This window comes from Pseudophryne corroboree, chromosome 8, assembly GCF_028390025.1.
Source record: "Pseudophryne corroboree isolate aPseCor3 chromosome 8, aPseCor3.hap2, whole genome shotgun sequence".
NCBI classification, from domain to species: Eukaryota; Metazoa; Chordata; class Amphibia; order Anura; family Myobatrachidae; genus Pseudophryne; species Pseudophryne corroboree.
The window spans coordinates 141419335-141436188 of record NC_086451.1 but is presented as its reverse complement, the minus strand read 5'-3'; positions in this window follow the sequence as shown (position 1 = coordinate 141436188).

The following is a 16854-nucleotide window of genomic DNA, read 5'->3' as shown; positions in this document are numbered from 1 at the left end:
CATACCAGACACCCAATTTATCAGAGATTTAAGTGAATAAGCTACAGTGTCCAAGGTACTAATCATAATATATTCTATGGGGTGTCATAAGCAAGTCATTAGAATACTTTCCTTCTAAATTTATAAGACATAAGCATTCAATATTTGAGTAAACAAAGAGAAAATAACGCTATCTATTGGGTTTCACTAAAAAGTCCATTGGAAGACTTGACTATTGTTGTTAAAAGACATAGGCATTCATATTATAGAGCCACAAACCACACTAGTAAAATAAAAACATGATAATATGGGATTCGAACCAATGACAGTCTTAATTTGATAGTGCGAACCCAACACCTTACTAACTGTGCTAACCAGACCGTGCATACCAGACACACAATTTATCAGAGATTTAAGTGAATAAGCTACAGTGTCCAAGGTACTAAACATAATATATTCTATGGGGTGTCATAAGCAAGTCATTAGAATACTTTCCTACTAAATTTATAAGACATAAGCATTCAATATTTGAGTAAACAAAGAGAAAATAAAGCTATCTATTGGGTTTCACTAAAAAGTCCATTGTAAGACTTGACTATTGTTGTTAAAAGACAGGCATTCATATTATAGAGCCACAAACAACACTAGTAAAATAAAAACATGATAATATGGGATTTGACCAAATGACAGTCTCAATTTGATAGTGCAAACCCAACACCTTACTAACTGTGCTAACAAGACTATGCACACCAAACATACAATTTATAGGAGATTTAAGTGAATAAGCTAGTGTCCAAGGTACTAAACATTATATATTCTATGGAGTGTCATTAGCAAGTCATTAGAATTCTTTCCTACTAAATTTATAAGACATAAGCATTCAATATTTGAGTAAACAAAGAGAAAATAAAGCTATCTATTTGGTTTCACTAAAAAGTCCATTGGAAGACTTGACTATTGTTGTTAAAAGACATAGGCATTCATATTATAGAGCCACAAACCACACTAGTAAAATAAAAACATGAGAATTTGGGATTCGAACCAATGACAGTCTTAATTTGATAGCGCAAACCCAACACCTTACTAACAGTGCTAACCAGACTGTGCATACCAGACATACAATTTATCAGAGATTTAAGTGAATAAACCACAGTGTCCAAGGTACTAAACATAATATATTCTATGGGGTGTCATAAGCAAGTCATTAGAATACTTTCCTACTAAATTTATAAGACATAAGCATTCAATATTTGAGTAAACAAAGAGAAAATAAAGCTATCTATTGGGTTTCACTAAAACGTCTATTGGAAGACTTGACTATTGTTGTTAAAAGACAAAGCCAATCATATTATAGAGCCACAAACCACACTAGTAAAATAAAAACATGATAACAAGGGATTCTAACCAATGACAGTCATAATTTGATAGTGCAACCCTACACCTTACTAACTGTGCCTACAAGACTGTGCATACCAGACATACAATTTATAGGAGATTTAAGTGAATAAGCTTCAGTGTCCAAGGTACTAAACATAATATATTCTATGGGGTGTCATAAGCAAGTCATTAGAATACTTACCTACTAAATTTATAAGACATAAGCATTCAATATTTGAGTAAACAAAGAGAAAATAAAGCTATCTATTGGGTTTCACTAAAAAGTCCATTGGAAGACTTGACTATTGTTGTTAAAAGACATAGGCATTCATATTATAGAGCCACAAACAACACTAGTAAAATAAAAACATGATAATATGAGATTCAAACCAATGACAGTCTTAATTTGATAGTGCAAACCCAACACCTTACTAACTGTGCTAACCAGACTGTGCATACCAGACACACAATTTATCAGAGATTTAAGTGAATAAGCTACAGTGTCGAAGGTACTAAACATAATATATTCTATGGGGTGTCATAAGCAAGTCATTAGAATACTTTCCTACTAAATTTATAAGACATAAGCATTCAATATTTGAGTAAACAAAGAGAAAATAAAGCTATCTATTGGGTTTCAGTAAAAAGTCCATTGGAAGACTTGACTATTGTTGTTAAAAGACATAGGCATTCATTTTATAGAGCCACAAACCACACTAGTAAAATAAAAACATGACAACATAGGATTCAAACCAATGACAGTCTTAATTTGATAGCGCAAACCCAACACCTTACTGACTGTGCTAACCAGACCGTGCACGCAAGACGCACAATTTATCAGAGATTTAAGTGAATAAGCTACAGTGTCCAAGGTACTAAACATAATATATTCTATGGGGTGTCATAAGCAAGTCATTAGAATACTTTCCTACTAAATTTATAAGACATAAGCATTCAATATTTGAGTAAACAAAGAGAAAATAAAGCTATCTATTGGGTTTCACTAAAAAGTCCATTGGAAGACTTGACTATTGTTGTTAAAAGACATAGGCATTCATATTATAGAGCCACAAACCACACTAGTAAAATAAAAACATGATAATACGGGATTCGAACCAATGACAGTCTTAATTTGAGAGTGCAAACCCAACACCTAACTAAATGTGCTGAACAGACTGTGCATACCAGACACACAATTTATCAGAGATTTAAGTGAATAAGCTACAGTGTCCAAGGTACTAAACATAATATATTCTATGGGGTGTCATAAGCAAGTCATTAGAATACTTTCCTACTAAATTTATAAGACATAAGCATTCAATATTTGAGTAAACAAAGAGAAAATAAAGCTATCTATTGGGTTTCACTAAAAAGTCCATTGTAAGACTTGACTATTGTTGTTAAAAGACAGGCATTCATATTATAGAGCCACAAACAACACTAGTAAAATAAAAACATGATAATATGGGATTTGACCAAATGACAGTCTCAATTTGATAGTGCAAACCCAACACCTTACTAACTGTGCTAACAAGACTATGCACACCAAACATACAATTTATAGGAGATTTAAGTGAATAAGCTAGTGTCCAAGGTACTAAACATTATATATTCTATGGAGTGTCATTAGCAAGTCATTAGAATTCTTTCCTACTAAATTTATAAGACATAAGCATTCAATATTTGAGTAAACAAAGAGAAAATAAAGCTATCTATTTGGTTTCACTAAAAAGTCCATTGGAAGACTTGACTATTGTTGTTAAAAGACATAGGCATTCATATTATAGAGCCACAAACCACACTAGTAAAATAAAAACATGAGAATTTGGGATTCGAACCAATGACAGTCTTAATTTGATAGTGCAAACCCAACACCTTACTAACAGTGCTAACCAGACTGTGCATACCAGACATACAATTTATCAGAGATTTAAGTGAATAAACCAGTGTCCAAGGTACTAAACATAATATATTCTATGGGGTGTCATAAGCAAGTCATTAGAATACTTTCCTACTAAATTTATAAGACATAAGCATTCAATATTTGAGTAAACAAAGAGAAAATAAAGCTATCTATTGGGTTTCACTAAAACGTCTATTGGAAGACTTGACTATTGTTGTTAAAAGACAAAGCCAATCATATTATAGAGCCACAAACCACACTAGTAAAATAAAAACATGATAACAAGGGATTCTAACCAATGACAGTCATAATTTGATAGTGCAACCCTACACCTTACTAACTGTGCCTACAAGACTGTGCATACCAGACATACAATTTATAGGAGATTTAAGTGAATAAGCTTCAGTGTCCAAGGTACTAAACATAATATATTCTATGGGGTGTCATAAGCAAGTCATTAGAATACTTACCTACTAAATTTATAAGACATAAGCATTCAATATTTGAGTAAACAAAGAGAAAATAAAGCTATCTATTGGGTTTCACTAAAAAGTCCATTGGAAGACTTGACTATTGTTGTTAAAAGACATAGGCATTCATATTATAGAGCCACAAACAACACTAGTAAAATAAAAACATGATAATATGAGATTCGAACCAATGACAGTCTTAATTTGATAGTGCAAACCCAACACCTTACTAACTGTGCTAACCAGACTGTGCATACCAGACACACAATTTATCAGAGATTTAAGTGAATAAGCTACAGTGTCGAAGGTACTAAACATAATATATTCTATGGGGTGTCATAAGCAAGTCATTAGAATACTTTCCTACTAAATTTATAAGACATAAGCATTCAATATTTGAGTAAACAAAGAGAAAATAAAGCTATCTATTGGGTTTCAGTAAAAAGTCCATTGGAAGACTTGACTATTGTTGTTAAAAGACATAGGCATTCATTTTATAGAGCCACAAACCACACTAGTAAAATAAAAACATGATAACATGGGATTCGAACCAATGACAGTCTTAATTTGATAGCGCAAACCCAACACCTTACTGACTGTGCTAACCAGACCGTGCATACAAGACGCACAATTTATCAGAGATTTAAGTGAATAAGCTACAGTGTCCAAGGTACTAAACATAATATATTCTATGGGGTGTCATAAGCAAGTCATTAGAATACTTTCCTACTAAATTTATAAGACATAAGCATTCAATATTTGAGTAAACAAAGAGAAAATAAAGCTATCTATTGGGTTTCACTAAAAAGTCCATTGGAAGACTTGACTATTGTTGTTAAAAGACATAGGCATTCATATTATAGAGCCACAAACCACACTAGTAAAATAAAAACATGATAATATGGGATTCGAACCAATGACAGTCTTAATTTGAGAGTGCAAACCCAACATCTAACTAAATGTGCTGAACAGACTGTGCATACCAGACACACAATTTATCAGAGATTTAAGTGAATAAGCTACAGTGTCCAAGGTACTAAACATAATATATTCTATGGGGTGTCATAAGCAAGTCATTAGAATACTTTCCTACTAAATTTATAAGACATAAGCATTCAATATTTGAGTAAACAAAGAGAAAATAAAGCTATCTATTGGGTTTCACTAAAAAGTCCATTGGAAGACTTGACTATTGTTGTTAAAAGACATAGGCATTCATTTTATAGAGCCACAAACCACACTAGTAAAATAAAAACATGATAACATGGGATTCGAACCAATGACAGTCTTAATTTGATAGTGCAAACCCAACACCTTACTAACTGTGCTAACCAGACCGTGCATACCAGACACACAATTTATCAGAGATTTAAGTGAATAAGCTACAGTGTCCAAGGTACTAAACATAATATATTCTATGGGGTGTCATAAGCAAGTCATTAGAATACTTTCCTACTAAATTTATGAGACATAAGCATTCAATATTTGAGTAAACAAAGAGAAAATAAAGATATCTATTGGGTTTCACTAAAAAGTCCATTGGAAGACTTGACTATTGTTGTTAAAAGACATAGGCATTCATATTATAGAGCCACAAACCACACTAGTAAAATATAAACATGATAACAAGGGATTCGAACCAATGACAGTCTTACTTTGATAGTGCAAACCCTACACCTTACTAACTGTGCTAACCAGACTGCGCATACCAGACACACAATTTATCAGAGATTTAAGTGAATAAGCTTCAGTGTCCAAGGTACTAAACATAATATATTCTATGTGGTGTCATAAGCAAGTCATTAGAATACTTACCTACTAAATTTATTAGACATAAGCATTCAATATTTAAGTAAACAAAGAGAAAAGAAAGCTATCTATTGGGTTTCACTAAAAAGTCCATTGGAAGACTTGACTATTGTTGTTAAAAGACATAGGCATTCATATTATAGAGCCACAAACCACACTAGTAAAATAAAATCATGATAATATGGGATTCGTACCGATAACAGTCTTAATTTGATAGTGCTAAACCAACACCTTACTAACTGTGCTAACCAGACTGTGCATACCAGACACACAATTTATCAGAGATTTAAGTGAATAAGCTACAGTGTCCAAGGTACTAAACATAATATATTCTATGGGGTGTCATAAGCAAGTCATTAGAATACTTTCCTACTAAATTTATAAGACATAAGCATTCAATATTTGAGTAAACAAAGAGAAAATAAAGCTATCTGTTTGGTTTCACTAAAAAGTCAATTGGAAGACTTGACTATTGTTGTTAAAAGACAGGCAATCATATTATAGAGCCACAAACAACACTAGTAAAATAAAAACATGATAATATGGGATGTGAACCAATGACAGTCTTAATTTGATAGTGCAAACCCAACACCTTACTAACTGTGCTAACCAGACTGTGCATACCAGACACACAATGTATCAGAGATTTAAGTGAATAAGCTACAGTGTCCAAGGTACTAAACATAATATATTCTATGGGGTGTCATAAGCAAGTCATTAGAATACTTTCCTACTAAATTTATAAGACATAAGCATTCAATATTTGAGTAAACAAAGAGAAAATAAAGCTATCTATTGGGTTTCAGTAAAAAGTCCATTGGAAGACTTGACTATTGTTGTTAAAAGACATAGGCATTCATTTTATAGAGCCACAAACCACACTAGTAAAATAAAAACATGATAACATGGGATTCGAACCAATGACAGTCTTAATTTGATAGTGCAAACCCAACACCTTACTAACTGTGCTAACCAGACCGTGCATACCAGACACACAATTTATCAGAGATTTAAGTGAATAAGCTACAGTGTCCAAGGTACTAAACATAATATATTCTATGGGGTGTCATAAGCAAGTCATTAGAATACTTTCCTACTAAATTTATGAGACATAAGCATTCAATATTTGAGTAAACAAAGAGAAAATAAAGATATCTATTGGGTTTCACTAAAAAGTCCATTGGAAGACTTGACTATTGTTGTTAAAAGACATAGGCATTCATATTATAGAGCCACAAACCACACTAGTAAAATATAAACATGATAACAAGGGATTCGAACCAATGACAGTCTTACTTTGATAGTGCAAACCCTACACCTTGCTAACTGTGCTTACCAGACTGCGCATACCAGACACACAATTTATCAGAGATTTAAGTGAATAAGCTTCAGTGTCCAAGGTACTAAACATAATATATTCTATGTGGTGTCATAAGCAAGTCATTAGAATACTTACCTACTAAATTTATTAGACATAAGCATTCAATATTTAAGTAAACAAAGAGAAAAGAAAGCTATCTATTGGGTTTCACTAAAAAGTCCATTGGAAGACTTGACTATTGTTGTTAAAAGACATAGGCATTCATATTATAGAGCCACAAACCACACTAGTAAAATAAAATCATGATAATATGGGATTCATACCGATGACAGTCTTAATTTGATAGTGCTAAACCAACACCTTACTAACTGTGCTAACCAGACTGTGCATACCAGACACCCAATTTATCAGAGATTTAAGTGAATAAGCTACAGTGTCCAAGGTACTAATCATAATATATTCTATGGGGTGTCATAAGCAAGTCATTAGAATACTTTCCTTCTAAATTTATAAGACATAAGCATTCAATATTTGAGTAAACAAAGAGAAAATAACGCTATCTATTGGGTTTCACTAAAAAGTCCATTGGAAGACTTGACTATTGTTGTTAAAAGACATAGGCATTCATATTATAGAGCCACAAACCACACTAGTAAAATAAAAACATGATAATATGGGATTCGAACCAATGACAGTCTTAATTTGATAGTGCGAACCCAACACCTTACTAACTGTGCTAACCAGACCGTGCATACCAGACACACAATTTATCAGAGATTTAAGTGAATAAGCTACAGTGTCCAAGGTACTAAACATAATATATTCTATGGGGTGTCATAAGCAAGTCATTAGAATACTTTCCTACTAAATTTATAAGACATAAGCATTCAATATTTGAGTAAACAAAGAGAAAATAAAGCTATCTATTGGGTTTCACTAAAAAGTCCATTGTAAGACTTGACTATTGTTGTTAAAAGACAGGCATTCATATTATAGAGCCACAAACAACACTAGTAAAATAAAAACATGATAATATGGGATTTGACCAAATGACAGTCTCAATTTGATAGTGCAAACCCAACACCTTACTAACTGTGCTAACAAGACTATGCACACCAAACATACAATTTATAGGAGATTTAAGTGAATAAGCTAGTGTCCAAGGTACTAAACATTATATATTCTATGGAGTGTCATTAGCAAGTCATTAGAATTCTTTCCTACTAAATTTATAAGACATAAGCATTCAATATTTGAGTAAACAAAGAGAAAATAAAGCTATCTATTTGGTTTCACTAAAAAGTCCATTGGAAGACTTGACTATTGTTGTTAAAAGACATAGGCATTCATATTATAGAGCCACAAACCACACTAGTAAAAAAAAAACATGAGAATTTGGGATTCGAACCAATGACAGTCTTAATTTGATAGTGCAAACCCAACACCTTACTAACAGTGCTAACCAGACTGTGCATACCAGACATACAATTTATCAGAGATTTAAGTGAATAAACCACAGTGTCCAAGGTACTAAACATAATATATTCTATGGGGTGTCATAAGCAAGTCATTAGAATACTTTCCTACTAAATTTATAAGACATAAGCATTCAATATTTGAGTAAACAAAGAGAAAATAAAGCTATCTATTGGGTTTCACTAAAACGTCTATTGGAAGACTTGACTATTGTTGTTAAAAGACAAAGCCAATCATATTATAGAGCCACAAACCACACTAGTAAAATAAAAACATGATAACAAGGGATTCTAACCAATGACAGTCATAATTTGATAGTGCAACCCTACACCTTACTAACTGTGCCTACAAGACTGTGCATACCAGACATACAATTTATAGGAGATTTAAGTGAATAAGCTTCAGTGTCCAAGGTACTAAACATAATATATTCTATGGGGTGTCATAAGCAAGTCATTAGAATACTTACCTACTAAATTTATAAGACATAAGCATTCAATATTTGAGTAAACAAAGAGAAAATAAAGCTATCTATTGGGTTTCACTAAAAAGTCCATTGGAAGACTTGACTATTGTTGTTAAAAGACATAGGCATTCATATTATAGAGCCACAAACAACACTAGTAAAATAAAAACATGATAATATGAGATTCAAACCAATGACAGTCTTAATTTGATAGTGCAAACCCAACACATTACTAACTGTGCTAACCAGACTGTGCATACCAGACACACAATTTATCAGAGATTTAAGTGAATAAGCTACAGTGTCGAAGGTACTAAACATAATATATTCTATGGGGTGTCATAAGCAAGTCATTAGAATACTTTCCTACTAAATTTATAAGACATAAGCATTCAATATTTGAGTAAACAAAGAGAAAATAAAGCTATCTATTGGGTTTCAGTAAAAAGTCCATTGGAAGACTTGACTATTGTTGTTAAAAGACATAGGCATTCATTTTATAGAGCCACAAACCACACTAGTAAAATAAAAACATGACAACATGGGATTCAAACCAATGACAGTCTTAATTTGATAGCGCAAACCCAACACCTTACTGACTGTGCTAACCAGACCGTGCATACAAGATGCACAATTTATCAGAGATTTAAGTGAATAAGCTTCAGTGTCCAAGGTACTAAACATAATATATTCTATGGGGTGTCATAAGCAAGTCATTAGAATACTTTCCTACTAAATTTATAAGACATAAGCATTCAATATTTGAGTAAACAAAGAGAAAATAAAGCTATCTATTGGGTTTCACTAAAAAGTCCATTGGAAGACTTGACTATTGTTGTTAAAAGACATAGGCATTCATATTATAGAGCCACAAACCACACTAGTAAAATAAAATCATGATAATATGGGATTCGTACCAATGACAGTCTTAATTTGATAGTGCAAACCCAACACCTTACTAACTGTGCTAACCAGACTGTGCATACCAGACACACAATGTATCAGAGATTTAAGTGAATAAGCTACAGTGTCCAAGGTACTAAACATAATATATTCTATGGGGTGTCATAAGCAAGTCATTAGAATACTTTCCTACTAAATTTATAAGACATAAGCATTCAATATTTGAGTAAACAAAGAGAAAATAAAGCTATCTATTGGGTTTCAGTAAAAAGTCCATTGGAAGACTTGACTATTGTTGTTAAAAGACATAGGCATTCATTTTATAGAGCCACAAACCACACTAGTAAAATAAAAACATGATAACATGGGATTCGAACCAATGACAGTCTTAATTTGATAGTGCAAACCCAACACCTTACTAACTGTGCTAACCAGACCGTGCATACCAGACACACAATTTATCAGAGATTTAAGTGAATAAGCTACAGTGTCCAAGGTACTAAACATAATATATTCTATGGGGTGTCATAAGCAAGTCATTAGAATACTTTCCTACTAAATTTATGAGACATAAGCATTCAATATTTGAGTAAACAAAGAGAAAATAAAGATATCTTTTGGGTTTCACTAAAAAGTCCATTGGAAGACTTGACTATTGTTGTTAAAAGACATAGGCATTCATATTATAGAGCCACAAACCACACTAGTAAAATATAAACATGATAACAAGGGATTCGAACCAATGACAGTCTTACTTTGATAGTGCAAACCCTACACCTTACTAACTGTGCTAACCAGACTGCGCATACCAGACACACAATTTATCAGAGATTTAAGTGAATAAGCTTCAGTGTCCAAGGTACTAAACATAATATATTCTATGTGGTGTCATAAGCAAGTCATTAGAATACTTACCTACTAAATTTATTAGACATAAGCATTCAATATTTAAGTAAACAAAGAGAAAAGAAAGCTATCTATTGGGTTTCACTAAAAAGTCCATTGGAAGACTTGACTATTGTTGTTAAAAGACATAGGCATTCATATTATAGAGCCACAAACCACACTAGTAAAATAAAATCATGATAATATGGGATTCGTACCGATGACAGTCTTAATTTGATAGTGCTAAACCAACACCTTACTAACTGTGCTAACCAGACCGTGCATACCAGACACACAATTTATCAGAGATTTAAGTGAATAAGCTACAGTGTCCAAGGTACTAATCATAATATATTCTATGGGGTGTCATAAGCAAGTCATTAGAATACTTTCCTTCTAAATTTATAAGACATAAGCATTCAATATTTGAGTAAACAAAGAGAAAATAACGCTATCTATTGGGTTTCACTAAAAAGTCCATTGGAAGACTTGACTATTGTTGTTAAAAGACATAGGCATTCATATTATAGAGCCACAAACCACACTAGTAAAATAAAAACATGACAACATGGGATTCAAACCAATGACAGTCTTAATTTGATAGCGCAAACCCAACACCTTACTGACTGTGCTAACCAGACCGTGCATACCAGACACACAATTTATCAGAGATTTAAGTGAATAAGCTACAGTGTCCAAGGTACTAAACATAATATATTCTATGGGGTGTCATAAGCAAGTCATTAGAATACTTTCCTACTAAATTTATAAGACATAAGCATTCAATATTTGAGTAAACAAAGAGAAAATAAAGCTATCTGTTTGGTTTCACTAAAAAGTCAATTGGAAGACTTGACTATTGTTGTTAAAAGACAGGCAATCATATTATAGAGCCACAAACAACACTAGTAAAATAAAAACATGATAATATGGGATTTGAACCACTGACAGTCTTAATTTGATAGTGCAAACCCAACACCTTACTAACTGTGCTAACCAGACTGTGCATACCAGACACACAATTTATCAGAGATTTAAGTGAATAAGCTACAGTGTCCAAGGTACTAAACATAATATATTCTATGGGGTGTCATAAGCAAGTCATTAGAATACTTTCCTACTAAATTTATAAGACATAAGCATTCAATATTTGAGTAAACAAAGAGAAAATAAAGCTATCTATTGGGTTTCAGTAAAAAGTCCATTGGAAGACTTGACTATTGTTGTTAAAAGACATAGGCATTCATTTTATAGAGCCACAAACCACACTAGTAAAATAAAAACATGACAACATGGGATTCGAACCAATGACAGTCTTAATTTGATAGCGCAAACCCAACACCTTACTGACTGTGCTATCCAGACCGTGCATACAAGACGCACAATTTATCAGAGATTTAAGTGAATAAGCTACAGTGTCCAAGGTACTAAACATAATATATTCTATGGGGTGTCATAAGCAAGTCATTAGAATACTTTCCTACTAAATTTATAAGACATAAGCATTCAATATTTGAGTAAACAAAGAGAAAATAAAGCTATCTATTGGGTTTCACTAAAAAGTCCATTGGAAGACTTGACTATTGTTGTTAAAAGACATAGGCATTCATATTATAGAGCCACAAACCACACTAGTAAAATAAAAACATGATAATATGGGATTCGAACCAATGACAGTCTTAATTTGAGAGTGCAATCCCAACACCTAACTAAATGTGCTGAACAGACTGTGCATACCAGACACACAATTTATCAGAGATTTAAGTGAATAAGCTACAGTGTCCAAGGTACTAAACATAATATATTCTATGGGGTGTCATAAGCAAGTCATTAGAATACTTTCCTACTAAATTTATAAGACATAAGCATTCAATATTTGAGTAAACAAAGAGAAAATAAAGCTATCTATTGGGTTTCACTAAAAAGTCCATTGGAAGACTTGACTATTGTTGTTAAAAGACATAGGCATTCATTTTATAGAGCCACAAACCACACTAGTAAAATAAAAACATGATAACATGGGATTCGAACCAATGACAGTCTTAATTTGATAGTGCAAACCCAACACCTTACTAACTGTGCTAACCAGACCGTGCATACCAGACACACAATTTATCAGAGATTTAAGTGAATAAGCTACAGTGTCCAAGGTACTAAACATAATATATTCTATGGGGTGTCATAAGCAAGTCATTAGAATACTTTCCTACTAAATTTATGAGACATAAGCATTCAATATTTGAGTAAACAAAGAGAAAATAAAGATATCTATTGGGTTTCACTAAAAAGTCCATTGGAAGACTTGACTATTGTTGTTAAAAGACATAGGCATTCATATTATAGAGCCACAAACCACACTAGTAAAATATAAACATGATAACAAGGGATTCGAACCAATGACAGTCTTACTTTGATAGTGCAAACCCTACACCTTACTAACTGTGCTAACCAGACTGCGCATACCAGACACACAATTTATCAGAGATTTAAGTGAATAAGCTTCAGTGTCCAAGGTACTAAACATAATATATTCTATGTGGTGTCATAAGCAAGTCATTAGAATACTTACCTACTAAATTTATTAGACATAAGCATTCAATATTTAAGTAAACAAAGAGAAAAGAAAGCTATCTATTGGGTTTCACTAAAAAGTCCATTGGAAGACTTGACTATTGTTGTTAAAAGACATAGGCATTCATATTATAGAGCCACAAACCACACTAGTAAAATAAAATCATGATAATATGGGATTCGTACCGATGACAGTCTTAATTTGATAGTGCTAAACCAACACCTTACTAACTGTGCTAACCAGACTGTGCATACCAGACACACAATTTATCAGAGATTTAAGTAAATAAGCTACAGTGTCCAAGGTACTAATCATAATATATTCTATGGGGTGTCATAAGCAAGTCATTAGAATACTTTCCTTCTAAATTTATAAGAAATAAGCATTCAATATTTGAGTAAACAAAGAGAAAATAACGCTATCTATTGGGTTTCACTAAAAAGTCCATTGGAAGACTTGACTATTGTTGTTAAAAGACATAGGCATTCATATTATAGAGCCACAAACCACACTAGTAAAATAAAAACATGATAATATGGGATTCGAACCAATGACAGTCTTAATTTGATAGTGCGAACCCAACACCTTATTAACTGTGCTAACCAGACTGTGCATACCAGACACACAATTTATCAGAGATTTAAGTGAATAAGCTACAGTGTCCAAGGTACTAAACATAATATATTCTATGGGGTGTCATAAGCAAGTCATTAGAATACTTTCCTACTAAATTTATAAGACATAAGCATTCAATATTTGAGTAAACAAAGAGAAAATAAAGCTATCTGTTTGGTTTCACTAAAAAGTCAATTGGAAGACTTGACTATTGTTGTTAAAAGACAGGCAATCATATCATAGAGCCATAAACAACACTAGTAAAATAAAAACATGATAATATGGGATGTGAACCAATGACAGTCTTAATTTGATAGTGCAAACCCAACACCTTACTAACTGTGCTAACCAGACTGTGCATACCAGACACACAATGTATCAGAGATTTAAGTGAATAAGCTACAGTGTCCAAGGTACTAAACATAATATATTCTATGGGGTGTCATAAGCAAGTCATTAGAATACTTTCCTACTAAATTTATAAGACATAAGCATTCAATATTTGAGTAAACAAAGAGAAAATAAAGCTATCTATTGGGTTTCAGTAAAAAGTCCATTGGAAGACTTGACTATTGTTGTTAAAAGACATAGGCATTCATTTTATAGAGCCACAAACCACACTAGTAAAATAAAAACATGATAACATGGGATTCGAACCAATGACAGTCTTAATTTGATAGTGCAAACCCAACACCTTACTAACTGTGCTAACCAGACCGTGCATACCAGACGCACAATTTATCAGAGATTTAAGTGAATAAGCTACAGTGTCCAAGGTACTAAACATAATATATTCTATGGGGTGTCATAAGCAAGTCATTAGAATACTTTCCTACTAAATTTATGAGACATAAGCATTCAATATTTGAGTAAACAAAGAGAAAATAAAGATATCTATTGGGTTTCACTAAAAAGTCCATTGGAAGACTTGACTATTGTTGTTAAAAGACATAGGCATTCATATTATAGAGCCACAAACCACACTAGTAAAATATAAACATGATAACAAGGGATTCGAACCAATGACAGTCTTACTTTGATAGTGCAAACCCTACACCTTACTAACTGTGCTAACCAGACTGCGCATACCAGACACACAATTTATCAGAGATTTAAGTGAATAAGCTTCAGTGTCCAAGGTACTAAACATAATATATTCTATGTGGTGTCATAAGCAAGTCATTAGAATACTTACCTACTAAATTTATTAGACATAAGCATTCAATATTTAAGTAAACAAAGAGAAAAGAAAGCTATCTATTGGGTTTCACTAAAAAGTCCATTGGAAGACTTGACTATTGTTGTTAAAAGACATAGGCATTCATATTATAGAGCCACAAACCACACTAGTAAAATAAAATCATGATAATATGGGATTCGTACCGATGACAGTCTTAATTTGATAGTGCTAAACCAACACCTTACTAACTGTGCTAACCAGACTGTGCATACCAGACACACAATTTATCAGAGATTTAAGTGAATAAGCTACAGTGTCCAAGGTACTAATCATAATATATTCTATGGGGTGTCATAAGCAAGTCATTAGAATACTTTCCTTCTAAATTTATAAGACATAAGCATTCAATATTTGAGTAAACAAAGAGAAAATAACGCTATCTATTGGGTTTCACTAAAAAGTCCATTGGAAGACTTGACTATTGTTGTTAAAAGACATAGGCATTCATATTATAGAGCCACAAACCACACTAGTAAAATAAAAACATGATAATATGGGATTCGAACCAATGACAGTCTTAATTTGATAGTGCGAACCCAACACCTTACTAACTGTGCTAACCAGACTGTGCATACCAGACACACAATTTATCAGAGATTTAAGTGAATAAGCTACAGTGTCCAAGGTACTAAACATAATATATTCTATGGGGTGTCATAAGCAAGTCATTAGAATACTTACCTACTAAATTTATTAGACATAAGCATTCAATATTTGAGTAAACAAAGAGAAAATAAAGCTATCTGTTTGGTTTCACTAAAAAGTCAATTGGAAGACTTGACTATTGTTGTTAAAAGACAGGCAATCATATTATAGAGCCACAAACAACACTAGTAAAATAAAAACATGATAATATGGGATTTGAACCAATGACAGTCTTAATTTGATAGTGCAAACCCAACAGCTTACTAACTGTGCTAACCAGACTGTGCATACCAGGCACACAATGTATCAGAGATTTAAGTGAATAAGCTACAGTGTCCAAGGTACTAAACATAATATATTCTATGGGGTGTCATAAGCAAGTCATTAGAATACTTTCCTACTAAATTTATAAGACATAAGCATTCAATATTTGAGTAAACAAAGAGAAAATAAAGCTATCTATTGGGTTTCACTAAAAAGTCCATTGGAAGACTTGACTATTGTTGTTAAAAGACATAGGCATTCATATTATAGAGCCACAAACCACACTAGTAAAATAAAAACATGATAATATGGGATTCAAACCAATGACAGTCTTAATTTGATAGTGCAAACCCTACACCTTACTAACTGTGCTAACCAGACTGCGCATACCAAACACACAATTTATCAGAGATTTAAGTGAATAAGCTTCAGTGTCCAAGGTACTAAACATAATATATTCTATGTGGTGTCATAAGCAAGTCATTAGAATACTTACCTACTAAATTTATTAGACATAAGCATTCAATATTTAAGTAAACAAAGAGAAAAGAAAGCTATCTATTGGGTTTCACTAAAACGTCTATTGGAAGACTTGACTATTGTTGTTAAAAGACAAAGCCATTCATATTATAGAGCCACAAACCACACTAGTAAAATAAAAACATGATAACAAGGGATTCTAACCAATGACAGTCATAATTTGATAGTGCAACCCTACACCTTACTAACTGTGCCTACAAGACTGTGCATACCAGACATACAATTTATAGGAGATTTAAGTGAATAAGCTTCAGTGTCCAAGGTACTAAACATAATATATTCTATGGGGTGTCATAAGCAAGTCATTAGAATACTTACCTACTAAATTTATAAGACATAAGCATTCAATATTTGAGTAAACAAAGAGAAAATAAAGCTATCTATTGGGT